Genomic DNA, 5,929 nt, shown 5'->3' with positions numbered 1-5,929 from the left:
AGTCAGGGCCAGTGTAAGGCATATCAGCACCATAGGCAAAACTTCAACCTACTGCCTTCATGCCCCCCCCCCCCCCATTGCCACTAATATTCAGGGTAGAGGTGATGTCTTTGAAGTCCCACAGGAGACACCTGCATTCAGTACAGTAAAGATGAGTGATGCGAGGAGGGAGAGTGATGCGAGGAGGGACAAGGCGTGCATCCCGTTTTCGCCGCTGTGGGGGCATGCCCGCAGCCCTTGGGCAGGAGGAATAAATGCTGTGCGCATGTGCACAGCGTCAATTTACAGGTGACGGGGGGCGCTCCCAACTGCCCCCCTGCTGAGGGACACTGCCGGCCCCGGGCGGGATGCGGGAACATCCCAAAAGACTGGGTTGTTCCCACAAAATGCGGGACAGTTGGGAGGTATGAGGATGTCTTCTCCATAGACAGTCGTAGTTCCTGGTCCCCTAGGCAGTGGCCTAAAGTTTATGTTAAGTGCAGCTGGCTATGCACGAAGTCCCATATGCAGTATGCTGGAAGCACTGTGTGTTCTGAGACCTTTCTGTCAGAACAAACACGTGTCTAGTAGCTTTTCTGTGGGATAGGACCAGGCAGGGCAGCTGTCACTCTCTGAGTACATCAAAAGCTTTGAGCACCCAAAACCGTGTCTATGGTTTATTGGTTGTCCTTCTTTGGACCCCCAGTTATTTTGGAGATTCTCTGATCATCTAGTAGTTGCCTAGCCATCACAGTTTGTCCCTTGTCAAAGTTGTTGATACTTCCACTCACCTATTTTTCTGCACCTAGCACATCAACTTCAAGAGCTGACTGATCACTTGCTGCCTAACACCCTCCCGATGACAGCTGCCACTGTCACAAGATCACAACATGTCATTCACCGCCACTGGTTATAAATTTGAGGATGATAGGTGCACATGTGCTAGCATGTTATAAATAAATATAATTTTAAAGTATTATCATTTTTTTAATCTTCTCTTCGACTTCCTGAATGTGAAGACAATGCTTGCTGGGCATCTCCTAGAACGCAAGAGCTCTCATACCCTAGTAATACATTCACCTAGAATGGAAATGTTTACTTGTCGTTATGTCCTTTTTAAATAAAGCATCAAGAAGAAAAAAACACAAACAAAACAAAAATAACAAAAAAAAAATCCCCAACATCTCCCCGAGTCCGCTGCTGTCGGTGACGTCGGCGGATGCCGGAAGCGGGAGCGGAAGCTGCTGGGCTGCTGCTGGGGAGGAGGAAAATAACACAACCGACTTTACGGAGAAGGAACCGGGCCAGGGCACCGACCTAGGCAGTGACAATCCCCGCCGGCCGTGGCAGCCTCCTCTTCCCCCAGCAGGGGGAGGATGGGGAGGGACAGAGCTACGTGACGGCCCGGGGGTGACAGGAGGGAGAGCTGGACGGTAGGAGTGGAACTGGGGGCAGATGAGGGCACTGAGCGGGGTACTTGCAGGAGTCCGGGGCCCCGTTACATGTGTGTGTCCCAGTGAAGCATCGCTAGCCCCAGCCAGTGTAGATTAGTGCTGGGTGATACCCATACCCTTGAGCGGTGCAACCTCCCCTCCTCCCTGTGCCAGGCACTGTTCTGACCACCATTCATCCTGTGTGGTGGTTGGTTACATAGGTGGAAGCCTTCTGACACTACAACTCCCAGCATGTCTGCCAGGTGGTACGGTATAAAGCAACTTGTTCTACCACTGGAAACCCAGAATTTACTTATGCAGGCTTTGTGGCCATGCAGCCTACCCCCATCATGATCAGTCACCCAGCAGCACATGTATCCTGCCCCTCCTGCTTACATAAGTACCCCATGTTCTGCAGGACCCAGTGTTGTGACCATATGTTATTTTTTGCAGTGCCACTGATAGGATAGCTATTTTGTAAATCAGCATGTCATTAGTAATTATTATTAATATTATTATTATTATTATCATAATCGCCATTTTTCATTGAATCTGTAGTGGCACATACTTTAGAAAATAATGTTGCTTTATAACTGTGCCCAGTAAAGGTCGGAATAGATGTTAAATCCTTTCTATTATTAACATTTGATTCTCCAAAATGTTTTATATTGTATGCAAAATTGGGGTTTTTTGTATGTATGAGTTAGCTAACTAGCTGTTTGGAAGATGAATATCAAAACCTCTTTCTGAGGGCGAGATGTATTAAGTCTTACCAGTTATGGTAAGATCGCACCAGTTATGGGCTGAATCGCAACGCATGCGTTTTGCATGCGATGTGATCAGAAGGCAGTACAAAAAGTATGTGCAGCACATACTTTTTGTACTGTGCGATTAGATGCCCGTGGGAGCGTGCATCGCATGGTGCAAACGCACCGTGTATGGGCACCTTTAAAGTGATAAGCGTGGAGAGAGAAAATAAACAGACTAACATGGCAGTTAGGAGCTGATTACTTGGCAATTTATCGCTCAACACTTTATCACTTTTCAAGCTCAAGACAACTGGCCCCTGTAAATTTTAAATCAGAATTTTGATGTGCTCTTCAAAGTTTTACCCCCCTTTTTTTTTTTTTTTGTCTTCCCTAGTCTATACTGTAGGAGGAATACTTTCCTTTGCTTGTTATTTCCTGTGAGAGAGGAAACCGATGGAGATGAGGATATATGACTCGTTTACAGTATAGCTCAAATAGCAGTATTGTCTTTATGTATTTTTTTTCTGTCTCTGACACTGTTTAATTACAATTTAAAAGCCTAATGACGACAGCTTACTTTAGTGTTCATAACTTAAGACTTCGGTGCTCACTCTGACTTTGTTGCAATGCCACTGTTCATGAAAATTGGCAATTGTTTTGCTACAGCAAAAAGTTACTGTGATGTCTCACAGCACATATATTTTTTCCATGCTGTGTTCACACACAATTGCAGGATCAATTGAACTGCTTAAATCTATTAGGCATTTTTTGATAGTGACCGGGAGGTGGATAGTCAGTGAGCAAAGATTTCCCATCTTTCCAAGCCCTGTGCATTCAGATAGCTATACATCAGAACAGGGCTGGGCAATTGCGGCCCTCCAGATGTTGATGAACTACAACTGGAGGGCCGCAATTGCCCAGCCCTGCATCAGAAGAAGGGCTGATATTAGCATAAAGTCACAGATGCAAAAGACCCTGATGTGGTTGCAGCAATGTCTGACTCACGAGTCCCTTTATCGGATTTGGAGTTAGATGCACCAAGCTTCAAAAGTGATAACATGGAGAGTGATAAACAGCCAGCCAATCAGCTCCTGCCTGACATTTTTCAAGCGCAGTATGTGACATAGCAGGTAGGAGCTGATTGGCTGGCTGTTTATCACTCTCCATTTTATCACTTTTGAAGCTTAGTGCATCGGGCCCTTGGTGTTAATTTTTTTTGTTAAGGTTTATCATATCAATAAACTTCAGTACATGTTAATGTGCATATACATGGAACGATGTCGGAAGCATTGCGATATAATTCGTGTGTACACACGGAACGATTTGATACACTTCACAAAAGATTGATCTATGATCTTCCTGCATGCAGGAAAGATGATAGACCATTGTTAACAATGCACGGAACGATTGGTCGTTCTCGTCGATCGAGAATGCCAACATTGTCCTTCAAATCATTCCGTGTGGAGCTTTAGTCTTTTTATAAAAAAAAAAAAAAAAAAAAATAGTTTGTAGTTCTTTATAAATTAAATAATTGTAATCAAATAAGCCAAACAATATATACTGCAATTAAATAAATATCAATGTCTAGGCTGCCAAGTTTATTTCCAAGGTGCCTGATAGTGATAATGTCCTCTGCAGTTTGAGTTTTTTCATGCCTGATCTAAGGTGACGGGGCGAGATTCATTGTTTTGTGCCAAAGAGCACAAGTTACTGCTCATTTCTTATACTTCAATTTGCGCTCAAATGCGCTGGGTTTAGATGTGTAAAGATGCTAAACCTGTGAAAATACTTGGTGCGCTACGTTTTGGTGCTTAAAAGCCCGAATTTTTGTTGCCTTCTGCTAATGTTCACTAGTATACAAACAATTGAATTGCTCCTGTCAGTTGCATTTGAGATTTTCTACAAATTGTTGATGGTTGAAATGATCCAATAATGGTCAAAATGTTAGACTTTATTAATTGTAACATTTTCTTTTCACTTCCAGTGAAAGATGCCTGCTGTTAAAGCAGTTAATGTAGCAAAGCTTGCTTATATAAAGTCAGGAGAAAAGTACTATACGCAGGTGAGCATACAGAAACAGATGCTGAGAAACCTCTATTATATACTGTATTTCTAGATTGTAAGCTCCTTAGAGCAGGGCCCTCTTCCCTTCTGTTCTCACAGCACTCTTCTTGCATTTCAATGACAGCTCTCTTATACCAAAAATGCCGGGTCACACCCGGGTTTTTGATCCCCGCTTCAAGCCGGGTGCGACCCGGCGTTTGCTCCCATTTACACCACCGCCGCATGCCCCCGGCCGCTTGGAGATGACGTCATCTCCAAGCGACGATCGCCGGGTTCCGGAGAGCTGTGCTGCGGGCAAGCCCAGCAGATTACCTCTGGGAGGTGAATGGATGCCACACACAGGCATCCATTCACCTCTTCCGCAGCTGCTGTCTGCAGAGTATAGCAGACAGCAGCGCAGGCTGTCTGTGCCCCCGTCCGACCTGCGGATGCTGCGGTCCGCAAGTTGTACGTCCCCCATTGATGTAAATCGGAGCCGGGTCGGGTGACCCGGCGTACCCATTTACACCACCCTCTACCCAGGTCCTAGCCATGTTCTACCCTGGTCAGGACCTGGGTAGAAGTCCCGTGTAAAGGGACACGGCGTGTCCCATTTACACCGCCTCTGACCCGGGGTTTTGCAGCGGTGTAAAAGGGGTATTACTCACCTACAATCTATACTTGCATCTCTTCTCACTCACTTCCCTATATCTCAGCTGTATTGTGTACTAAGATTTGTGCTTTAATTGTGTTATGTCTAGTTCTCCGTACCCTGTACTGTTCTTATGTGTTCTATATGTACGGCGCTGTGTACCACTTGTGGTGGCTTATAAATAAAAATATAATAATATCATATACCTCTATCATATCCATATAATGTGTTGTCTGTAGAATATGTATGTGAAGGATAACGTTTGCAATCTAAACAGAGATATTTCATTGGTTTACCTGGATAAATCTAAAGCAAATTATGGGCATATTATTGAACCATCAGAAAGTAAAGGTGCCACGTTAAAATAGAGGGTACTTGTTTCCTAGCACGGCCACACCGATTTCCATCGGGGTGGTCATGTCGGAAGAATTGCGTCGGTCGCATCGCATGCGATTTGGTCGCATGCGACCGACGCGATTTTTTTATTGAATCAAATGTGAATAGGGTCCCTGGGACCCGATTTTACATTGGATTCAATGTAAAATATTCTCTATACCCCCAATTTTACACCGTAAACCCACCCCACGATTGACTCCAACCTGAAGCGTGGCGAGCGTCGTCGGTGTGCATCCTCCGACCTTTTCATTCACCTACTATCCACGTCGGCGTGGAGTTGAGAATATAAAGTGTGGCGAGCGCACGCGTATAACTTCACAGGTATACGCGTCCCCTCGCGGGGCTCGCTGCACTCGCCACGCTTCGGGCTCGCTGCGCTCGCCACACTTTATATTCTCAACTCCACGCCGACGTGGATAGTAGGGGAATGAAAAGGTCAGAGGACGCGCACCCCTGCCTCTCGCGGGCTCGCTGCGCTCGCCACGCTTCGGGTTCACGTTAATTGTGGGGTGACGACGGGGACATATATAATGTGAAATGGGTCATATTGGCCCATTTCACATTTTTTACTATGTGAGATGGACTTAATCAAGTCCATCTCATCTTGTGCCATTATAATGGCACAAGACCGACGCGATGCTCCCGATTTCAATGTTAAAAAATATTTTAACATTGAA

The 5,929-nt window shown here is 45.4% G+C and overlaps 1 protein-coding gene across 1 annotated transcript in view; it reads left to right on the top strand.

Moving 5' to 3' along the window:
• Positions 1-1,179: 1,179 nt before the first annotated feature.
• PIK3CA (phosphatidylinositol-4,5-bisphosphate 3-kinase catalytic subunit alpha) overlaps positions 1,180-5,929 on the top strand; it is a 67,587-nt gene continuing 62,837 nt past the window's right edge. The window contains exons 1-2 of the mRNA XM_083177714.1: positions 1,180-1,412; positions 4,146-4,223. The gene's annotated coding sequence lies outside the window, so the exon portion shown is untranslated. The remainder of the gene's footprint in view (positions 1,413-4,145; positions 4,224-5,929) is intronic.

The sequence above is a fragment of the Crinia signifera genome, chromosome 3, assembly GCF_055691185.1.
Source record: "Crinia signifera chromosome 3, ASM5569118v1, whole genome shotgun sequence".
In the NCBI taxonomy this organism is placed as follows: domain Eukaryota; kingdom Metazoa; phylum Chordata; class Amphibia; order Anura; family Myobatrachidae; genus Crinia; species Crinia signifera.
The sequence above is the reverse complement of the archived record's forward strand: the minus strand, read 5'-3'. Positions and strand labels throughout refer to the sequence as shown.